The sequence below is a fragment of the Stomoxys calcitrans genome, chromosome 2 (genome assembly GCF_963082655.1).
Source record: "Stomoxys calcitrans chromosome 2, idStoCalc2.1, whole genome shotgun sequence".
Lineage (NCBI taxonomy): Eukaryota > Metazoa > Arthropoda > Insecta > Diptera > Muscidae > Stomoxys > Stomoxys calcitrans.
The window spans coordinates 104384814-104409899 of record NC_081553.1 but is presented as its reverse complement, the minus strand read 5'-3'; the positions used below and the strand labels follow the sequence as shown (position 1 = coordinate 104409899).

General features: G+C 40.0%; 1 long non-coding RNA gene across 1 annotated transcript in view; it reads right to left on the bottom strand.

Moving 5' to 3' along the window:
• LOC131994924 (uncharacterized) overlaps positions 1–25086 on the bottom strand; it is a 235973-nt gene that overhangs the window by 54810 nt on the left and 156077 nt on the right. Inside the window, exon 3 of the long non-coding RNA XR_009396966.1 lies at positions 1926–1956. This is a non-coding gene — a long non-coding RNA (uncharacterized LOC131994924). The remainder of the gene's footprint in view (positions 1–1925; positions 1957–25086) is intronic.

Sequence of the window (25086 nt, the reverse complement as noted above, 5' to 3'; positions counted from 1 at the left end):
TGTGGGGTTTAAATAAGAGGTAATTGAGTGTAGAAAAATATTCAGGAAAATTGGAATACATTTTCAACTGAAATTAGGCAGAAATTTCCACATTTAGAGTACTCCTCTCCAACATAGCATTATCGGGCGTAGCAGGGCGGACCGGGCTCAGCTAGTCTTATATATGAATATCAATATGTGTTTGTTTGACCCGTATGGCCTCAAAACAGCTGAACCGATCACAGATTGTGTAAATTGGTCTGAAAGGAAACATAGGCTTTATACTTTTTTGATATCTGAGGGGGGAGGACTCTCCCCCCTTATGCCAAAACCAGCACCCAAAATTAAAAGTGGACCGATCGGGACAGTATGGGTATTAAATTAAAGGTATGGGAGAGTAGAATACGTTCATGTTAATACGGGGCTCAAATGAAAGGTATTCTCGTGTAGATTACGAATATGGCATACCAAATCATAGAAATAAAGGAGGTCACCTCATCCCCTTAAAAGGGGGTCACCCCATCCCCTTAAAACACCCCAAATGGGACGTGGTTTGTTTGTTTGCTCTTCAAAATCAACGGGGGAAGCCATTGTACAAAATTTCTGCCAAATTGGATGAGAATTGCGCCCTCTAGAGGTTCAAGAATTCAAGAGCCCAGATCGGTTTATATGGCAGCTATATCAGGTTATGTACCTGTTTGCGCCATACTATGCACAGTTGTTAGAAGTCATAGAAAACATCTCATACAAAATTTCAGCCAAATTGGATGAGAATTGTGGCCTCTAGAGGTTCAAGAAATAAAGATCGGTTTATATGGCAGCTATATCAAAACATGGGCCGATTTGGGCCATTTACTATCTACATCTTACAACCCACCTACACTAATTAAAAGTATTTGTGCAAAATTTCAAGCGCCTAGCTTTACTCCTTCGACAGTTAGCGTGGTTTCGACAGACAGACGGACGGATAGACAGACAGACAGACGGACGGACAGACAGACGGACGAACAGACAGACGGAGGGATATGGCTAGATCGACTTAAAATGTCGATGGTGCCTATCAGCCCACTTTTGGGCATCAAATGAAAGTTATCATCAAATGAAAGGTATTGGAGACTAGAAAACAAGCATCATATTAAAATTTGGGTACATGTACCCAAAGAGCCGCGCCAACTTCGAAACTCCTCCTAACAGATATATTCAACGTTAATGTCAATATGGGCTTAAAATTAAATGTATTCGGCAGTAGATTACAAATATGGCATAAAAAATTAGTTGCAAGTAATAGGTGGTCTCCCCGCCCCAAATACCTCCAAATGGGCATATCACCCGACCATGACTATATGGGACTCAAATAAAAGGTATTTGGCAGTAGAGTAAAGAATTTGCCAAGGAAGTGAGCAGGGGCAAATTTCTCAGACATCTATGAGTGCTTTCCGATTCAAATTTAAACTCAATGATGAGCGACCTCTATTTATAGCCGAATCTGAACGGAGTGCCGCAGTGCGACACCTCTTTGGTGAGAATTTATTGCATGAGCATGCATCGCATGATACCTCGCAAATGTCATCAGCATTAAGAGATAACCACCGCTTAAAAATTCTTTCCGATATTCTCGTCAGGATTCGAACGCAAGCGTTTAGCGTAATAGGCGGACATAGACTACATAGGCATGAATTCGATATCGACATTCAGGGCGAAGTGTCCCCATCCTAAAAAAGTTTTAGGAAGTTAAAGAAGGCGCAGTGGAGCGGGCCGGTTCGTCAAGTTTTTTATAAGCAAAATCTATAACAAAATTTTCTATACAAATAAAATTACAACTCCTTTTGCATAAAATAAAATTTGACTCTTTAAAGTCAAGTCTCACTACAACTTCCATAACGTCTTTTAATTAACTGTAAATTTTTCTCAAAAAAAAACCCCTCCTTTCATTGATTGTTACTTACCTAAATCCACACGAAAAAAACGGTTCGATAGCTGTAATGAGATATGAAAAACAGCCATTAAACAAAAATTGTTTTTCTGTCATTACATTTGTATTAAAAATTTACATAAAAATAGAAAACGACAACATTAAAACGGCTTTAATGATTTAGTCTCGACTAGAGTAACATTTTTATGGCCTCCTGTCAATCAAGTGTCTCAACAGAGATTTCAAGTTTGTCAGCGATACATATCGCTTAACATGGTAATTGCGAACAGATTGACATACTTAATTTTAATATTAAGAGACACACACACGCACACATAGATATTCACAAAAAAAACCAGACAGGCCGGCAACAAGTCTGAGAGACGGTAATCAATCAGACATGTCTGCCAATAGAGATGTTTAAGCTGAATAGGAGAAAAAAGGAGCAAGTGGCTAACAGCATTACATTTATGGTTTAAAGACTTTTGAGACGAATTAATTTGCGACTAAGATAGAATGGAGAAAATTCAAATTGGACATTTAATGGAAAACCATGACAGTTTGAAGCTTTTTTCTACCAACACCGAAATGTGTGTAACAGAGTGGCACCTCATTGTAGAGCAGTTTTATTTGGCTGAAGGACTCACAAATGCCGCTAATGGTCTCGATGAGATTCGAATTCAGGCTTACAGTGTCACTCTTTATAACCACCACCAATTTCGTCATTCTGTTTGAAACACCTCGAAACATTTATCGAAGACCCCATCTTATATATAAAAATCAATTTGTGTTTGTTTGTGGGTTTGTTTGTTTGTGTGTTCCTTATAGACTCAGAAACGGCTGAACCGATTTTCTAGAAATTTCACTGATGGTGCATAACGATCCCGTGGTGAAAATAGGGTACTACACTTTTTGATATCTGAAGGGGGAGCGGACCCTCCCCCTTACCCTACTTTTCAGAAACGCCTGATCGCGGAGATGGTGCGATTTAAGCGCAATGTGCTCTCTTATAGTAACCTACAAACAAAAATTTGGTATTCAAATTTCGGATGGGGTGCCTAGGGGGGGCGCCCGACCCCAAAACCTACCAAATATGTATATACACCAATCACGACAGTATGGGACTCAAATGAAAGGTATTTAAGATTAGAAAACGTATCTGATATCCAATTGGCGGACCAAGTGTTTGGGGGACCACCCCAACCCCCAAAACACCCCTAAATCGGACATATTTACCGACCATGACAACATGGGACTCAAATGAAAGGTATTTGCGAGTAAAATACGAATCTGATATCGAAATTTGTCCCAAAACACCCCCCGAACAGGACTTATTTACTGACCATGGCAATATGGAGCTTAGTGGGACCAAGTGTTTGGGGGGGCCGCCCATCCCCGAGAACATACTCCAAAGAAGACAAATTTACGTCCACAGCAATATGGGACTCAAATGAAAGGTCTTTTGAAGTAAAGCACGAATCTGATAACAATGTTCGAGAAAAGTGTCTATGGGGCCACCCCACCCCCATAACACCACCCAAACAGGTAATATTTGCTGACAATTGCAATATGAGGCTCAAATAAGAGGTATTGGATTGCCCAAAAAGTAATTGCGGATTTTTCATATAGTCGGCGTTGACAAATTTTTTCACAGCTTGTGACTCTGTAATTGCATTCTTTCTTCTGTCAGTTATCAGCTGTTACTTTTAGCTTGCTTTAGAAAAAAGTGTAAAAAAGGTATATTTGATTTAAGTTCATTCTAAGTTTTATTAAAAATGCATTTACTTTCTTTTAAAAAATCCGCAATTACTTTTTGGGCAACCCAATATTTTAGAGTATTTCAAAGACAAGTCACTGAGTGGCCGCTCCATCCCCCAACTCTTTTGGAATCCCAATTTAGGTTGCCATAGTGTACTTCCAATTCCAAAATTCAAAGCTCTAGCTCAATTAACAAACAAGGTACCAAAAAGTACCAATTGCGGTACTAAATATACCATTTTTCCCACTTCCGGGACTATTTTGGGACATTTTGTCATCAAATCTTATATTTTCGAGACGTTCATTAGTTTGAGCCCAAACTCATATTTCTAGCACCATCCGTTCGCGCTGGGTAAAAAGTCACCATTTCGTACTATTTAGTACCTAAACGTACGAATATCGCAAAACCCCGTCTTATTGCGCGCCTAAGAACCAAGACCCACATTCGTGACAAATTAAATGACTCTAGCTTCAGCCGTTTGAGCTGGGAGTTGATCAGTCAGTCAGCCAATCAGTCAATCACGCTCGAGCCTGAGGGCCGAGGGCCCCCTCCCCTGGCTACGTCCCTGGCTACCATATAAACCGATCTTGGGTCTTGAATTCTTCAGATTCTAGAGGGCGCAATTCTTATCCGATTTAGCTGAAATTTTGCATGATGTGTTTTGTTATGGTTTCCAACAACTGTGTTAATTCTGGTTGAAATCGGTCCATAGCCTGATATAGCTGCCATATAAACCGATCAGGGATCTTGATTTCTTAAGCCTCTAGATGTCGCAATCCTCGTCAGACTTGACAGAAGTTTAGCATGAAGTGGAATGTTATGACTTCCAACAACTGTGCAAAGTATGGTTCAAATCGGTCCCTATCCTGATATAGCTGCCATATAAATCGATCTTGGATCTTGACTTCTTGAGTTTCTAGAGTGCGCAATTCTTATACGATTTGGTTGAAATTTTGAACGAGGTTTTTGTTGTGGCTTCCAAGAGCTGTGTTAAGTATGGTTCAAATCAGTCAATTACCTGATATAGCTGCCATATAAACCGATCTTAGATCTTGACTTTTTAAGTCAATAGGGGTCGCAAATCTCATCCGATTTCGCTGCAATTTTGCATGATGTATTTTGTTATGACTTTCAACAAGTGTACTAAGTATGGTTCAAATCGGCCCATAGCCTGATATAGCTGCCACATAAACCAATCTTGTATCTTGACTTCTTGAGTCACTCATCCGATTTGGCTGAAATTTTGCATGATGAGTTTTTGGTGACTTCCAACAAGTGTACTAAGTATGGTTCAAGTCGGCCCTGATACAGTTACCGATCTGGGATCTTGACTTCTCAAGGCGGCGGTCGCCTCTAGATGTCGCAGTCTTATCCGATTTGACTGAAATGCTGTACAACGGCTTCTCCTATGACCTTCACCATTCATGTCAAATATGGTCTAAATAGATCTATAGCCCGATAAAGCTCCCATATAAACCAATCTCCCTCTATTACTTCTTGCGACCCTGTAGGGCACAAATCTGAACCGATTTGGCTGATATTTGGCACAATGACTTCTACTATAGGAATGGCGTCACTACAACACCAAACGCTGACGAACTATATTATAGCTGTCATAGCACGAGACATAAATTAGGCTGTGGATTTGTGGTTAATCGGAGACTGAAACACCTTGTCTCCAGCTTTATTCCAGTGGATGAGAGGCTAGCCACAATCCGCATAAAAGCCAAATTCTTCAATATCAGCGTTATCTGTGACCATGCCCCGAAGGAAGACAAAGACAAGCAGACCAAGGATATTTTCTACGAGCGCCTAGAGAGAGAATATGACCGCTGCCCTGCCCATGATATTAAAATCGTTCTGGGAGATTTTAATGCGAAAATGGGGAAGGAAGACATTTTTGGTCCAACAATTTAGCCTCCACAAGATAACGCCCAGTAATGGGTTGAGGCTGATAGATATCGCCGCGACAAAAAACATGGCAGTTAGTAGCACCAGATTTCAACACAGAAATATTCACAAAGCCACATGGCTGTCACCCCATCAAAACACGAGAAACCAAATTGATCACGTTGTGATAGATGGTAGGCATTCATCCAACGTGTTAGATGTATGATCGATCGAGCGAATATAGATTCGGATCTTTACCTTGTTGCAGCAAAGGTTCGCACCCGTTTGAACATGGCGAGGAGAGTACGATCTGACACTGCACGGAAGCTGGACATTGAAAAGCTGCAAACACAACAAATGGCAGCGGCATACTCCACACGACTGACCCAACTGTTCGGTGAAAGCACTGCTTGTTCCGATGATATAATGGCGCAGTGGCAAACTATTGCCCACTCCATGGAAAATGCCGCGAAATCCGTACTCGGGTACCGGAAGCCTCCTCCAAGAAACCCATGGTACGACCAAGAGTGTCGAGATGCTACTGAATCCTAGAATGCTGCATATAGAGTAACCCAGCAACGCGCCAGATGAAAGAGAGGTAGGAGAAGTATCGGGAGAAAAGGAGAGAGGAGAAACGTCTATTCCGCAGAAAGAAAAAGGAAATGCAAAGACGTACTCACGTCTTTTGAGATGTACAGGAGTCAGAATGAAGTCCGGAAATTTTACCAAAGAATTAAACATCAAACCGATGGCTTTGGTGCAGGCACATTCTCCTGCAGAGACAAAGAAGAAAATCTGGTAACTGACACAGAACATTATACCCAACTGCTAGTGTCCGATGTTGGCGGCGAAGAGGATACCGCAGAACCAATCCCTGATGAGGGTAAAGAATGTTTACCTCCTAGTCAGGATGAGGTCCAAGTAGCAGTGACCCGACTGATGAACAACAAGGCAGCAGGAGCCGACGGGTTACCCGCTGAACTATTTAAGACCGGAGGCGACATGCTGATAAGGCGTGCACATCAGCTTATCAGCGCAATCTGGCTAGAAGAACGCATACCCGATGATTGGAACCTCAGCATAATATGTCGCGTACACAAAAGAGGAGACAAGACGGAATGTGCCAACTACAGAGGCACTTGCTGATACGCGTTCCTCAGTTAGAATAGGAAAGAATCTCTGTGAATCATTTAATACCAAACGGGGTTTCAGACAAGGAGACAGCCTATCGTGTGATCTCTTTAATATCCCGCTGAAGAAGATTATACGAGATGCAGATATGAATAGATATGGAACACTAATCACAAAGGAACACATGCTACTCGCCTATGCCGACAACATCGATATCATAGGTCGGTCACCGAAAGTAGTAACTGCAGCCTTTGAAAGAATCGCAAGGGAGAGCCAGTGAAACTGGGTCTGGCAGTAAATGGAGATTAGACGAAATGGATGGTTTCAACTCCCAAAAAGCCTTGCACAACCGAGCAGATAAAGAAAATGGAGAAAGTTGGGAACCACAACTTTGAGAGAGTCAGTAACTTTATCTACCTCGGCACCGCCGTAACCGAAACGAATGACACCAGTTTTGAGATAAAGCGAAGAGTAATACTGGCAAACAAATGCTATTTTGGACTAAGTAAGCAGTTTAGAAACAAGGCCACCTCTCGACAGACGAAGATTACACTACACAAGACACTGATATTACCCGTGCGGTCATATGATTCTGAGGCATGGGTATTTGGGAAAGTAGACGAGGCACTGCTTGGAGTGTTTGAGAGAAAGATTCTTCTTAAAATATATGTACCAGTTTGCATCAATGGAGAGTATCGGCGTTATATGAAACACGAGCTGTATGACGACGATAACATAGTTACACATATCAAAATACAACGACTGCGTTGGCTAGGTCATGTTGTCAGAATGGATGAAGAAGCTCCAGCAAAGAAGTCTTTTGAAGGCAAATACGTTGGTACACGCAAACCGGGACGACCAAAAGTCCGATGGAAAGATCAAGTGGTGGGAGACATCTCGAAATTTGGTGTCAAAGATTTTAGAACGAGCGCAGAAGATCGAGGCGCTTGGAACGCTATTCTACGTTCGGCTAGTGGAACAAATGTTCTCTCATAGCCAATTAAAGTAAAAGTAGGACTTTTACTATGGTCTTCAGCATTCAATTCATTTATGGTCCGAATCGGACTGTTGAACGCACCGTTCAACTAGATTAAGTATAATTTCATATCTACTTACTTTCTTTTATTTTTATTTGTTTTCTCTATATTGAATTTTGGTAACGAATACCTTTAAGATGAACTCCTTTCATTAATTGTCAAAATCATAGCTTTTACTTTTCACACTATGCTCTCATTTGCTATCTTTCGTTAAGTTTGATCTCTCTGCAAGAAGCAGACCCTTTTTGTTACATTAGCTTTAAGTTACGTTTAAGACTTCAGTAAATGCACACGCATTGCTTTGAATTCAATTGGAATTCGATTTGTAGTTTTCCTTTGCAATTGAAATCTACTTTGATAAAAATAACCGGTCTGCTTTACGACCAGACCCAACACGGACTAAAACTTGATATAGCCCCAATAGCATTACATCTCTTATCCGTTATTCTCTGTCTGCTTATAAGGAGATGCCGCAGATATCGAAAATAACTCGACAAATGCGATCCATGATGGGGTATATAAGATTCGGCCCGGCCGATCTAGCACGATCTTACTTGTTTGAGCTACTTTTGCATTGGTCCATATCCAATAATGCTATCATATGGAAGGCCAATTCCTCGATTTGATCGTAAGGTGTAAATGCAAATTTCGTCCATGAACATTCCACTAAGGAACAGGGACAAACTTCTCACATATCAATGGGTGCAGTCCGATTCAAGTTTTAAGCTCAATGGTAAGGGGCCTCCTATTTATAGCCGAGTCCGAACGGCGTGGCGCAGTGCGACACCTCTTTAGAGAGAAATTTTACACGGCATAGTACCTCACAAATGTTGCCAGCATTAGGAGGGGAAAACCAGCGTTGGAAATTATTTCTGGTCTCACCAGGATTCGAACCCAGGCGTTCAGCACTATAAGCGGACATGCTAACCTCTGCGCTACGGTGGCCTCCAAGGTGTATTTTTGTTAAATTTGAAGTATTGATTTCTACAAACCTTCTCCCATAACCATACTTAGAACAGTTCAACATAAATTTCGGAGAAGATCCCTGGAGGTGGCTACACAAAAGTTTTGCCCATCTCAACGTTGTTATCATTTTTATTTATCTTTCTTTTGTTTCCAAAAAAAATTCGTTTCATCTCCCCAACAATGGCTCTTCCATTCCACATAGAGTGTTACAGAAAAAATTTCACCATCCTCTCCATTTGTTTGTGGTCAAACCACCATTAATATTTAAAACCTAGAATGGTTGCCATAAAATACTATAACCACCGCAGCAACTAAAGAAGAGAAAAAAATTGCATTTGCAAGTCGTTCTTTCTTTTATTCTCATTCGCATTGCTACTTACAACACTCTTAGCCCTACCTTCCTTGCTTGCCTGGGATGATTGCGAAATACTTTTGCAAATTAATGCATTTTTAATGTAACAAAAGTCCTTCCGCTACCGAGGCAACAGACCACTCTCATCAAATATGGAATGCATGAGGAAAACGTTAGAACAGGCAAAAGAAAAGAACAAATTCCCCAAAGCACAATGTTCCGCATCAGTGGCTAGACATCAGCCATCTTTATATTGGGGTTAGGTTAATTAGCAAGTTCTGGTGTTGGTCTGGTCTGGTCTGTTGGAAAGCGGGATTCCATGGGTTTAATGGGGTTTTAAGGGGGGAACAACGGCAAACTTCAAAAAAGCCAACAGCAGGATCAGAAGGTTAAGGGGGGAAACGCTGCTATGTAATGTAATATGAGCCAAAAACCAAAACTAAGCAAATTCACCTAATGTTCATATCAAGCAACAACAAAACATGGAAACAATGTCATTATCCAATATCATTCCAACTAAAATTGAAGCAAATGAAAATCTAGTCTTGTCTACCCTTCTGGTTAGACCAGCCAGCCAAACAACCAATTCAGCAGTCAGCTCTACCTGCTACTCCTACAGCAGCACATTTCACTGAAAATCCTGACAGCAAGTACAATAACAGCGGCCAACAACCACACCACACAACTCGGCATCAAATATTCCAAAAACGTAATATTTGCACTGCACCCTCAACAATGTTGAACAGAATGGATGTTCAGGATGATGATGATGATGATGATATTTTAGTTTTTGGGGTTGGCAAGAATTTTTGTTTAATTCTCCCAGATACCAGAGTTTGTTTGCGATGGATGAAAAGAAGGATAATACTCCTCTTTTTTTTTGAAGCTGGTTGGTGTCATGAATGCATATGCTAAGCTTGAATTTTCACATCGCCTGACTGCTGCAGCAGAATACCAAATGGTTTTCTGTGCTGCAAATCTATCCCCAAAAATACGCTGAACAAAATTATTGTAGCATACTTCGAGGGGTATCATTGCAATGGGCTACATTTTTTCTGGTTAAGAATGCATGATGTTATTAACTTGAGCTTAAGATTTGATGGTGATTTGTGTAATTTGGTGTTGTTTAGGGGTACACAGGGAAAAAGCTTAAAAACTTAAACTTCTATTTCGAAGGTTAATGACAAATCAAAGGATTTTTTAAACTATTCAGTGAATTAAATTAAATGCATGGTCGGTCGGTCTACGAACCAGTTTTCCCCAGAGTATCAGTCCGACATCACTCGGTTGTTTTCCCACCATAATAGCACATCAAGCAAGCGACATCGAGGGATAAATGTGCGATCCCTCATAATCCACGCGGTGGGGGTGCTAGCACCACGTGCCCGGAAAACAATAAGGATTACCCTGAGAAATGACTCCAAAGACCCAACAGCTGCAGTGGTGGTATCAGGCACATCAAGCAAGCGACATCGAGGGATGAATGTGCGAACCCTCATAATCCACGCGGTTGGGGTGCTGGGCCAGTAAACCGTGCCCGGAAAACAGGATTACTCTGAGAAATTACTCCAAAGACCCAACAGCTGCAGTGGTGGTATCAGGCCGCAGCATGTTGTCCGCTACTGAAACCTCGACTGGTGAAGACTCAGCTCCAGACTCCATTAGCCGGCAGACGACTGGTCAGCAGAGGATTATGACGAAAACACTCGGTTTGAGACTTAAGCACAAGGCCGAACCTATTCTATCTTCGCATGCCAATAATATGCCTAGGCCATTGGCCTTCCCCGGCAAACCAACACGTTCTTTAAGAGGTTGGAATAATAGAAGGTGCATCGCTCTCAGGTTTATTGAGAGGCTTGGTGCGAATGATCCTAAGACTCTCACTAAAAGGGAGAGAGATTCCCTAAATTGAGCTCGGGGATACGCTGCACTCGCTACCCCAAAGACTACACGTCTAGATTCGGAAAATGCACCGCAGGCAGCCAAAAGGCTGCGGTCACCTGGAGGACATCCCATGCCTTCTAGGTGACAATAGTAAGATGGGACCAACAATAGTAAGATGGGACCAACAATAGTAAGATGGGTCCAAGAACCTTTGCTAATGTCGCTAGATACAGTTTGGTGATGGCAGTTATCGGCAAAGGGGAAGAACAGGGCTGCATATCTAGGAATAATTGGAGTGAGATAGTCAATGGACTGTCATCTGTGTACTCCGATATTCTTGCTGAATTTCCTGGGTCTCCTGAAGTTTGTGAGATGCACCTGGTATCTGGGCCGATACAGACTAATTGCCTTCGGGGATCAACGCTTAATTAAGATGTATCGTTACGCCCTAAAAAAGAAATGGTGAGATCTGGCCAGGCGCAGCACTACATTTAGTCAAAAAGGAAAATATTCCTTCTGGATCAATGACGCATGCTTGGTTACCAAGGATTCCCTCAGATCCTTAAACCACACACGGAAGACTAAGACAAATACAATCCCAATCTTTGAACCACCGACTGGAAGATTGGTAGATTGGATGAGGCTGATGGTGACCGGAAACATGCAGTATTCGTACTAAACTCCGGCTGCTTCAACAAGTTTGAAGGAGTTGTATCCTACGGATTCAACAAGTTGAAACTGAAGGTCTATAGAAGCGGTGGGATTGGGGAATTAGGAGACGACTCAGCAGTTGTTGCTTAACACTTGCCTGAGGAACTATCGACCACATCGCTAAGGTCTGCCGGATTGCAGAAGACTGAAGCCTTGTGTGAGTGGGTCATCCGGTTTGACTAGGCTCAACTTGTGCGCCAGCGTGGAAGGACGCAATTTATGAATTCTGACTATGGTCCGGTTTCTATAGATAAATCGCGGCACTAAATGTCCTCCTAATGGCAGGGGAATTTGACGTGGTTCTTATCCAGGCACCCATTCCATGGAAAATGCCGCGAAATCTGTACTTGGATACCGGAAGCCTCCCCCAAGAAGGAGATAGGAGAAACGTCTATTCCGCAGAAAGAAAAAGGAAATTGAAAGATGTGTGTGACAGAATTCCTCCTGCAGAGACAAGGAAGGAAATCTGGTAACTGATACAGATAGTGTGCTGAGAATATGGAAAGAGCATTATATCCAATTTCTAGTATCCGACGTTGGCGCCGAAGAGGATACCGCCGAACCAATCCCTGATGATGGTATAGAATGTATACCACCTAGTCACAATGAGGTCTAAGTAGCAGTAGCCAGACCGATGAACAACAAGGCATCAGGAACTGACGGGAGGATACCACATAACCAATCCCTGATTATTGTATATTGTAGAATGGATACAACCTAGTCAGAATGAGGTCCAAGTAGCAGTGACCCGACAGATAAACAACAAGGCAGGAGGAGCCGACGTGTTACACGCTGAAGTATTTAAGACCGGAGGCGACACGCTGATAAGGCGTACGCATCAGCTTGTCTGCGCAATCTGGCTAGAATAACGCATACCCAATGATTGGAACCTCAGCACATAATGTTCCGTACACAAGAAAGGAGACAAGACGACCATCGTTGGCGGCGAAGACGATATCGCAGAATCAAACCCTTATTGGATACCGCGGAATCAAACCCTTATTGGATACCGCAGAACCAATCCCTGATGATGGTATAGAATGTTTACTACCTAGTCAGAATGAGATCCTAGTAGCAGGGACCCGACTGATGAACAACAAGGTAGCAGGAGCCGACGGGTTATCCGCTTAACGTTTTGAGACCAGAAGCGACACGCTGATAAGGCGTATGTATCAGCTCGTCTGCGCAATCTGACTAGAAGAATCCATACGCGATGAATGGAACCTCAGCGTATAATGTCCCGTACACAAGAAAGGAGACAAGACGGCCAACGTGTCCGACGTTGGCGGCGAAGAGGATACCGCAGAACCAATCCCTGATGATGGTATGGAATGTTTACCTCCTGATCAGAATAAGGTCCAAGTAGCAGTGACCCGACTGATGAACAACAAGGCAGCAGGAGCCGACGGGTTACCCGCTGAACTATTTAAGACCGGATGCGACACGCTGATAAGGCAATGTATTTATACATTGGGGGTATATATTGACATCGAGGGGGCTTTTAAAACTGTGGGGACCGACGTACTAATCCAATCTTAGACTAATAGGGGGTAGACCGGGTCCTTAAAGACTATATAAACTGAAGCTGGTGGATAAATTGTGGATCCCATGACATACAAATAAGGGCACATTTTTTTGATGTCATACCAAAACGACATATTCAAAATTCCAATCAAATTGGATGAGAATTGCGCCCTCTGGCAACTATATCAAAACGGACGGACGGAAAGATATGGTTAGATCGATTTAAAATATCATGACGATCAAGAATATATACTTTATGGGTAGAGATGGGCGATGGGTAAATACCCAAAAGGTATTTATCCGGTAAAATGGGTAAATATCCGGGTATTTACCCATTTATACCTTAAAGCTGGATATTTATAATTTTGCAGATAACTTGGGTATAAAAACATTTTCCAAAAAATTGTTGATGATTTCAGATTTTCTGGTCTCATAAAATCGGAATTTAGTTATATATAGCCGCTATATAGACCGATCTCCAGACTTAAAGCCTTGAGGCAATAAGTTAGTAATTTTTCATCCGATATCGATGAAATTTGCCACTGTGAGTTCTGGTAGACCCCAAATCATTTTTGTGAGGTGTGGTTCAGATCGGAATATATTTTAGGATATAGCTGCCCTATAGATGGACCGCCCGATCTCCTGATATGGGGTATTATGGCCATAAAAGATCCATTTATTACCGAAATTCGATTTAATTTGGTACAGTGAGTTCTGACACACCCCCCGACCCATTCCTGTCAAATGTGGTTCAGATCGAACCATATTTGGATATAGATGTTATATAGACCGATCTTCCGATATTGAGTATTGAGCTCATAAGAGGAGCATGAACAACAATGCAGCTGGAGCTAACGGGTTACCTGCTGAACTATTTAAGACCGTAGGCGACACGCTGATAAGGCGTATGCATCAGCTTGTCTGCTCAATCTGGCTAGAAGAACGCATATCCTATTTTGATGAAATTTCGCACAGCGAGTTCTGGCACCCCTCTTAATCATTTTGTTGATAGTGGTTCAGATCGGCCCTGTTAGGATATAGCTGCCATATAGACCGATCTTCCGATATTGAGTATTGAGCTCATAAGAGGAGCATGAACAAAAAGGCAACTGGAGCTGACGGGTTACCTTCTGAAGTATTTAAGACCGTAGGCGATACGCTGATAAGGTGAATGCATCAGCTTGTCTACGCAATCTGGCTAGAAGAACGCACACCGGATGATTGGAACCTCAGCATATAATTTCCCGTACACAAGAAATTACACAAGACGGAATGTTCCAACTACAGAGGAATAAGTCTCCTCCTCATCGGATACAAGATACTCTCAAGCGTACTGTGTAAAAGATTAAAACCTAAAGTCAATGAGATAATTGGGCCCTATCAATGGTAATTTAGGCCTGGTATCGAGGCCATAAAAATCTTGTTTTTCATTCGATTTTGATGAAATGTGAAACAGTGTGGTTTGGTACCCTTCTACACCTTTCTGTTGAAAATCCTCCAGATCGGATCATATTTGGGCATAGCTGTCAAAAAGACCGATCTTTCGATATAGACTATTGATCCCATAATAGGGGCATTTTTCATCCGATTTTAATGAAATTTAAAATAGTGAGTTTTGATAGACCTCAACACCTTTGTGTCGAACATCGTCCAGACCGGACCATATTTGGATATTGCTGCCATATAGGCCGATCTCCAGATATATGGTATCGAGCCCATAAAAGTCATGTTTTTTATTCGATTTTGATGAAATTTGAAACAGTGTGGTTTGGTACCCCTCTACATCATTCTGTTGAATATCCTCCAGATCGGACCATATATGAATATGGCTGCCGCACAGACCGATCTCCCGATATAGAGCGTTGAGCTCATACCGTGCACCTTACTTTAAGGAATAAAAACGTAGTTCAAAGATTGCTTTTAGGATTTTTGCGCATTAGGGAGCACAAAATTATTTTGTATTTTTCATTTTTTCATAGCGGGTGACTTGTATATTGATATTCATATGGAAAAACACGTGCAAGTTTAATTCCACAACCTTCATCAGGTTTGAAAGGAAACAACCTTTAGCATAGGTGCCAACAATGGGAGGTCAAAGTCCGATATGATTATACCCTTGCGTTGGGATTGCCATTCGGCATGCGATAGCAATAAAGACTGAGAAGGGTCTCAGACCATCTGATGCAGAGAGCAATTTATGGCAGGATCTATAGGAAATGCATCCCAACAGGGAAATTTGACCGGTGAACACTGTGTTTGAGGGAACCGCATTTGGGATCTACTCTAAATAACTTGAGCTACAAATAAGGTGCCTGGATACGATAAGTGAACCCATGGCCAACTTTGCATACGAGTCATTTATATGTGAAAATGCAAAGTTTTGCCAAATCAGACCTTTTTCATTCACTTAGCTAACTAAGCACTAGTAACATAAAAACATTCATTAATTGAGGGAAAGAATGAACTAATTTTTCACAAGACTCCTTATATAAAAGTTAGTTTTGCCTTGACACACTTTTCCGGCATGCGGTATACTATGCAAATGTCTCCAAATCACTTGTTTTCCCATTCCCCCATTTTTAAGTTTGCATAGTCATCTAAATTTCTACAAGGCATTACCTTAATGTCAACTAATGTTTTTGTCTAATTGAGGGTGTATGCGTGTGTGTGTGTGTTTATTACCCTCACTTCCGTTTCCTAAACTATAAAACATTGAATAAAAGCATCATTTGAGTACATTGCTGTTAACTAATTTTATTTTGGTATCCATTGTTCAGGATGTTGACCAGTAAACGACAGAACTACAAGCAGCATATATTCAAAATTTGACTTGGATACATACACACAGACATACTAACACAAACACATTATTGAAACTAGGACAAACCATTATGTACGATATTTGGCTAATACAATTTGCCCTATTTTTATACATTCATTTAATTTATCACTCTCTTCCTCCCGGGCTCACCGATTGTGACCCTATGTATTGTATGTATGTAGTACATATATGGGCGTTTTTATGATGCTGGTCTCCGTATGCAAATATAAGGCAGAGGAACAGCAACAAAGACATCAACTACAAACGATGACAAATAGCTGAACTTTATGTTGGCGTCACATAAATTTGTATATTGTTGGCCATGGTTGCCGATTAACCCCTATATTCGTAAGGCAGAAACTCAAGTGAACTGAACTGAACAGGGCCAGGCTATAGATCCAGGCGCCAACAACACAACACCAAGCGCTCAAGGTACACACAAGTGGCAGTTAAAAATATAACAGTAAAAGTAAAGTAACCCAACTACATTCGAAGATTTTATCTGTATGTTGGGGAAAATTTATGATCGTCCAACGAGAGGACTGAAAGGAAAAGTTTGCCAAAATTGGTATTTCGGTAGAAAATGTTGTTAATTTTGAATTCTATCAAAAATGTATTCAAATTTGAGCTTGTCGGAAAAAATTGCATATTACTGCTTCTGCAAATTGGAAATTAAAATTTTGTTCTGTCCTGGAAGAAGAATAATAAGAACCTGTATATCTATTGTACGCCTGCCACTTATTCAGGAAAACGGGTCCTTTCCTTCTAATCCCGATCAATTTCAATTGTTTATTGTGAGCCCCGGCGATTTCGTTGTTGTTTTAGCCACATGTCTACATGTGGAGGTGGCGATCCTCGTCTAGCTGCCATAGGTGGTCAAGCTCGTTCTGGTCCAACGGACAGATCACAGCAGGAACATGATGGCCATTGATAATTTAAAGGCACCAATAACTCGCCTTGCCATATCGAGCATTATGTGCACACAGTGTTTATTCATGAGACTGTCCGTTCGTCATCGCTGATTTCCCGCGACTGCAATTGCAGCTACTCCGTATGGAGCATTCCACTATCCGCAACCTTTGGACGTGCCCAGTAGCTCGAGCTAAGCTTCTCGTGATAACAATGAACACTACACAGATCGGAGCTCAAAGTTCCGCCCTGTGTGGTGTTATAATAAGCACTGTGTTCCTATCATAAGACCATTACTGAAGAAGGCTGTATCTTCGGGAGAGACTGGTCTGCGTTGGAATTGCTGAGTTGTTGGAGTCGAAAACACAACATGGAATTGGAAAAGATTGTTCCAAAAGCCTTTTGATCTCAACACTTGTTACGTCAAGGTTGCACTTAGGCTAAGAAATCTCCTCATGGTGAAGGAGGACAAAAACGGCCAAAGATAATTCGGCATGCGATCAGACTATCTGTGCTTAGATCTGTAGGAAATGCATTCACAACAGGAAATTTGTCTGGCGAGCGCTTTGTTTTAGGACAATGACACCACGAAATTCATGCATGGATATAAAATACAGTCGAAATTGTATTGGGAATCTAAACAACTTGATCTCCAAATAAGGTGCCTGCACACGATAAGTGAACCCTTGGCCATCTTCGCATACGAGTCATTTGGACAGAAAGGACAGTCTTAGTATTCTTTGGTACGAAAGGGTAGTTAAAGTGCATTTTCCATAAAAAGGGTAGTTTTAGTACTCTTTCCATGGAAAGTGTGGATTTAGTACTCTTTCCTAGGAAAGGATAGTTTTAAAACTTTTTCCTAGGAGAGGGTTGTTTTAGTACTCTTTCCATGGAAAGGATAGTTTTAGTACTCTTTCTATGGAAAGGATAGTTTTAGTACTCTTTCCGTGAAAAGGGTAGTTTTAGTACCCTTTTCATGGAAAGGGTAGTTTTAGTAAAGGGTAGTAAAGGGAATAGGTACTTTCAGTACTCTTTCCATAGAAAGGGAAGTTTTAGTACGCCTTCCATGGAAAGGGTAGTTTTAGTACTCTTTCCAAGGAAAGGATAGTTTTAGTACTCATTCCATGGAAAGTGTAGTTTAAGTACTCTTTCCTAGGAAGAAGGAGTTTAGGTACTTTTTCCATGGAAAGGATAGTTTTAGTACTATTTCTTTGAAAAGGGTAGTTTTAGTACTATTTTCATGGCAAGGGTAGTTTTGGTACTCTTTCCATGGCAGGTGTAGTTTTAGTATTCTTTCTATGGAAAGGGGAGTTTTAGTACTCTTTCCAAGGAAAGGATAGTTTTAGTAAAGGGTAGTAAAGGGAATAGGTAGTTTTAGTACTCTTTCCATGAAAAGGGTAGTTTTAGTACTATTTCCATGGAAAGGGTAGTTTTGGTACTCTTTCCATGGCAGGTGTAGTTTTAGTATTCTTTCCATGGAAAGGGTAGTTTTAGTACTCTTTTATGGAAAGGGTAGTTTTAGAACTCTTTCCAGGGAAAGAGTAGTTTTAGTACTATTTCTATGGACTGGGTAGTTTTAGTACTCTTTTCATGGAAAGGGTACTTTTAGTAAAGGGTAGTAAAGGGAATAGGTACTTTCAGTACTCTTTCCATAGAAAGGGAAGTTTTAGTACGCCTTCCATGGAAAGGGTAGTTTTAGTACTCTTTCCAAGGAATGGATAGTTTTAGTACTCTTTCCATGGAAAGGGCAGTTTTAGTACTACTTCCGTGGAACGGGTGGTTTTGGTAGTCGTTTTATGGAAAGGATAGTTTTAGAACTCGTCTTGAGAAAATCGTAGTTAAGCGTGGTGCTCAATCCCGTGTAAACGTAGTTTTAGTACTGTTTACATGGAAAGGGAAGTTTGAGTACTCTTTCCATGGAAAGAGCAGTTTTAGTACTCTTTACATGGAAAAGGTAGCTTAAGGTAGTTTTAGTACTCTTTTCATGGAAAGGGTAGTTTTAGTAATTTTTCCATAGAAAGGGGAAGTTTTAGTACTATTCCCATGGAAAGGGTAGTTTAAGTACTATTTTCATGGAAAGGTAGTTTTAGAACTCTTCTTGAGAAAATCATAGTTAAGCGTGGTACTCATTCCTTTGTAAACGTAGTTTTAGTACTGTTTACATGGAAAGGGAAGTTTTAGTACTCTTTTCATGGAAAGGGTAGTTTTATTACTCTTTCCATCGAAAGGGTAGTGTTAGTACTCTTTCCATGGAAAGGGTAGTTTTAGTCCACTTCCACGTAAAGGGTAGTTTTAGTGCTCTTTCCATGAAAAGGGTGGTGTTAGTACTATTTCCATGGAAAGGGCAGTTTTTGTACTATTTCCATGGAAAGCGCAGTTTTAGTACTCTTTTCATGGAAAGGATAGTTTTAGTACTTTTTCCACAGAAAGAGTAGTTTTAGTATTTTTTCCATTGAAATGGTAGTTTTAGTACTCTTTCCATGGAAGGGATTGTTTTAGTCCATTTTCCATTGAAATGGTAGTTTTAGTACTCTTTCCATGGAAAGGAAAGTTTTAGTGTTCTTCCCATGAAAAGAGTAGTATTAGTACTCTTTCAATGAAAAGGGCAGTTTTAGTACTCTTTCCATGGAAAGGGTTGTTTAAGTACTCTTTCCATGGTAAAGGTAGTTTAAGTACTATTTCCATGGAACGGGTAGTTAAGCGTAGTACTCAATCCCTGAAAAGGATAGTTTTATTACTTTTTCCTAAAAAACAGTAGTTTTAGTACTCTTAGCACGCAGACTGTAGTCTATTTTCCCCTTCCTTGGAAACGGTAACTTTTCAAGGAAAAGGTATTTGTAGCACTATTTACTAGGAAAGGGTAGTTTTAGTATTCCTAGGAAAGGATAGTTTTAGAACTCTATCCATGGAAATAGTAGTTTTAGTACTCTTTCATAGGAAATGGTAGTTTTAGTACTCCTTCCTAGGAAATGGTTATATTAGTAATTTTTTCTAAGAATTGTCAATTTAAGTACTTTTTCCTAGAAAAGGGTGGTTTTAGTACTCTTTTCTGCAAAAACGTTAGTTTTAGTACCTTTCTGCCAAAAGTGTGGTTTTCGAACTCCTTCCTAGAAAAAACGTAATTCTAGCATTTTCTTTTTTGTTTTCTTCTAAAAAAGAATAGGGTTCTTTCTCTCTCCTAGGACAACGTCCTTCTAGTGCCGGCGACATTTGTGCGTTCATCTGCCAAAAAACTTTTCATAAGCCAAAACTTTTCCTTAAAGAGTTGTCGCACTAAGGTACGCTGTCCAAACTCGACTATAAAATGTAGGTCCCAATCATTGAGCTTATACTTGAATCGGACAATACTCATTAATATGTGAAAAGTTGAAACCGATTCTTTAATGGAATGTTCATGGGTGCATTCGCAAAAGGTTTGAAAAATAAAATCTTCTGTAGCCTAGATGCCTCGCATGTCTCTTCCATTGAGCTGCATCCTACATATATTTAGGATTGGTTCTGAAACTTTTTTAGTTCGCTCTTCTATTTTCTTAACCCAACCTTAAAGATATCTCATTTAGGTCTGGTTCTTGTAGCTTTCGCCTTATTGAAGTACTCTTTTTGAGGGCAACCAGTTCTATGATCCACCATGGCGGTCGATGTTTGTTATTTGGTTTGGTTCCAATATATGCAGACTTAAGCGGGACGTTAAGGGCTTTCGAGATTGGATTGTCTTCTACAGTTTTCATTTTCTTTTCAAGTTTACGAAGAAGGTAAAATACCTTCTTCTGTATAGCGGAAGTCCTACGTCCGCTGTATATTAACCGACTCAAGCTAATGTAACGATGGTTACTGAAGTTGTATAAGTATGTGATATTCAACTGGAGGCCAACTTGGCGCAGAGGTTAACATGTCCGCCTACAATCTCGAATGCTTGGGTTTAAATCCCGGCTTGAAACATTTTTCAGCGGTGGTTGTACCCTCACAAATGATGGCGATATTTGTAAGATATCCAGAGATGTATAAACTCCTCTAACAAGTAGTTCGTTCGGATTTGGCATAAAAAAGGAGGCCTCATATCATTGAACTAAAACTTGGATAGGACTGCACTCTCGGTTTGTATCCTTTATTACAAATTACCAGATAGAAACTTCTAACATGTTCGATGACAAGCCCAGCCCTTTCATTGACATCTGAACGATTCCATTGACATTTGGATTTTTATAAAAAATTTCATGGTACTTCAACCTTAATAGAGAACTTTCTGAAAATTTAACTTTCATAAAAGATGATTCACAAGATTATAATACGACTTAAAAGTTCTGTGTGCGTCCCGTAAAGAGTTAAGTATACTAAAATAGAACTTGAACATCTTCCAGGAAACACTAAATATATCTTCCATTATGGCACATGCATACATAAATTAATATCAGTTGCACAACTACTCATGGTGAAGCACATAAAAGCCAACTCATGTTCTTCTTGATAGGGATATGTGCGAGAGTACTATTCATGTGAGTGGGAGGGGGAATTTCAAAAGCTTTGGAAATTTGCAAATACTATTGCCTCAAAAGATGGTTGCTAGGTAGCTTTTACACGCAAAAAAAACCTAAGTCTTGAAAAGAGACTAAAAGTTTATATGGGAAAATCTGGGCCTCAAACTTGAGGTATTAAAGAAATTTTCAGAGAGTTGGTATTCATTTGTTAAGAAGATATATTATGATATATTATTCATTCACATTAAGGTTCCTCTTCTGTTAATTTAGGTTAAAAAGTGGGTGCGAATATAAATACGCCCCATGACCCTACGGACATATGTACACCTAAAATTATAATCAGCTTGAAGTGAGCCCTAAATACTACAAAAGAACTAAGTTAGGAATTCCATGCTCCTAAGAAAATCCCCAAGTGTTCTCCATTCCACGACCCTAAAAGTCAGTTCAAGTCAAGTATTCTGTCCCACATGTCTTTTCTTTTTTGTAAGATTTCACGAAGTTTAACTTGCTTTGTGAGTTATGGATCTTTCGGATATTGATTACCGATGTAGCAAATATACAGGTGACTCAACTAGCGTTTGCGCATTTTTCAGTTCACTCTCTAGTTACAACAACAATTTTTCTTTGTTTCTTTTAATATTTACTAATTTTTGAACATTGGTTTTATAAACATAACTTTCTTTATTTCGATTACAAAAATCTCTTTCCAATTTTTCGTTTAAATTATATTTTTCAAATACAATTTTTCTCAGTGTACCGTTCATGCAGCTGTACTAGAGTTTTCATGAAGAATGAAAACATAAATTTTTGTTATGGGATTATTCTAAGCACACATACCAACCAACTCATGTATGCAACCCGCCTTCAGTCGTTAAATTGATATGTATTACAGCTGAAGAACAAAAAATCTGTGCTTTTGTAAAGAGGGACAACGATTTTTCGCACTTGATGTACATATTTGAGTTGGTTGAAGTTGCAAGCATTTGTTTTAAAGGGAGAGAATGGAATTATGGATTGTTTTACCAGCATAAAGCATAGTTTTCGCATGAATTCCTTTTTTTCAACAACTTTTAATGCTTCCCTCACCATGCAAATACGTATCAAGGAGACTTAGTTCAAGTGTTCTAAGATTAAAACAGATAAGCACAAGAAGAACTAATCTCATATTTATAGTTTGCACTTGAAAATTGCAAAATGAAATTGTTTAAGAGCTAAGGTTTCGAAAGGTTGTGTAAAATTAAAAGTAGAAGTGCTTCACTTTGCAGTAATCTAAAAAAAAGTTAATAGGTTAAAACATTGACAGAAGATCCACAACCTAAATTTGTCTAAAGAATTAGGATTTGTTTTGGTTAGAAGGAAGTAACAATATGCAATCAAACTTTTTTGAACTCCCAACTAAGTTAGAAATAAAGAAGGTAGACCTGCACATTTATCATTTGTAGGGCTTTGGTATGATTTGTACAAAGGATGGTATGACAAGTCATATATCGTCTCTTCTGCAATGCAAATATTCCTCTAACACCAAGAAAATGTATAATGTTTAGCATACCTGTGTTCTTTGGAGTGTCAACATTGTCTGATGACAAATTCAAATAGAGATTGTAGGTATGGCTTGTCCCAAAACATCAAAACTCACCTGTAAAGAGAAAGAAAAAGAATGTTATTAATAAGACATATGTACTTCGCTTTGATTTAGTAGACAAATCCTTTTGTCTTTTAGACGATGAAAGTGAAAAATCTTGTAACGAAACCGGAATACCTTTCGGTCAACACTGTATCATTCTATAATACTGAAAGATACCCATGCACACACTACCATACACAAAGACCATTCTGTCGACACTGAATCATTCTAGAATACTAAAAGATACCCATGGACACACTACCATACACAAAGTATTGGGTTGCCCAAAAAGTAATTGCGGATTTTTCATATAGTCGGCGTTGACAAATTTTTTCACTGCTTGTGACTCTGTAATTGCATTCTTTCTTCTGTCAGTTATCAGCTGTTACTTTTAGCTTGCTTTAGAAAAAAAGTGTAAAAAAAGTATATTTGATTAAAGTTCATTCTAAGTTTTATTAAAAATGCATTTACTTTCCTTTAAAAAATCCGCAATTACTTTTTAGGCAACCCAATAGCTGACACAAAGTCTTACCAAGTTCGCACTGGTATAACTGTCAAACTAGAAAATGACAGCTATATGATAGTTGTCTTATTGTATTGTTTACAATAGTGCAATTGCGTTACGTTAGGCTGTAAAATCACTACCGGCTATTGTCGGCAAACATAAACACATCAAAGTGAACAAAATGTTTGCGTATCACACCATAAATCGTTATACTTATATTGGTAGTGTTCCCAAAAGCTATGGTGGAGGTACAAAAAGTAAAAACCTGTAACAACACGTTAAATGTTTGAACCCCCGGTGAAAATAGGGTATTATATTTTTTGATATTCGAAGGGAGGGGCGGACTCTCCCCCTAACCACAATTTTCAAAAAACGCCAGATCTCAGAGATGGGAGTACCGATTTAAGCGCAATTTTGTATGACACCTTATGGTACCCCAAAAAAAACACGAAATTGGTATAATATTTTAGGGTCAAATAACCGGGGGGACGCCCCATCCCAAAACCCACCCAAACGGACATGTTTACCGATTGGGACAATATGGGTATCAAATGAAAAGTATTTAAAAGTAGAGTACGAACATGGCATTTAAATGTCACCCTAAGTTTTGGGGGGACCCTCACCCTAAAAAACAACAGCAAAAAGGACACTTCAACCGCTTCGGGCAAAATGGGTATCAAATGAAAATTATTTAAAAGTAGAGTACGAACATGGCATTAAAATGTTACCCTAAGTTTTGGGGGGTCCCCTCCCTCAAAAACACCATCAAATAGGACACTTCAACCGCTTTGGGCAATATGGGTATCAAATGAAAGGTAGTTAAAAGCAGAGTACATATTTGACAAACAAATTGTTCCTCAGTGTCTGAGGGGCCACCCCACCCCCCAAAACCACCCAGCAGGACATATTTACCGATTGGGAACGTATGGGTGTCAAATGGAAAGTGTTTGGAAGTTGAGTATACATCGGTTATAAGAATTTGGTTCAATATGTTTACGGGGCCTCCCCAATCCCAACAACCCCCAAAACAGGCATGAATATCCAACGTCACAAAATGGGTATTAAATGAAAGATTTTTGGGAGTTGGATACGAATCTGGTATACACATTCGGGACAGAGCCACCTGGGACCTGGGACCACCACCTAGATGGTGTAGTTCAATCGGGATAATATGGGAATTCAAAGAAAGGTCTATGACAGTAGTGTTCGAATCTAATGTTTATATAAGGATTCAAGTACGTGGGTCAAGTCCTACCTTTTAGCAGGACATGTATTGTAGATCGCGACAATAAAGGACTCAAATAAATTGTCTTTTGGGTGATAGCGTCGGGGGAAACGATCCCCTCTTCCCAACAAAAACAACATTAAACTTTCGTGTAGAACGACCGAGAATATATTGTACTCAAATGTAAGGATGTGTCAGAGGGCAATCCCCCTCCGCCTATCGCAAACTAAAAAAGGAATAAAAAAAATATATATAGGCCTATCAGGATAGAACTTTTCATCCTCAAATTGGGATATACACAGCAGAATTTGCGGATCTTTAAAAATGTGCAATCCCAAGTGGTAACTTTGAATTATGATTTTGAATGTAGATAAGCAATAAA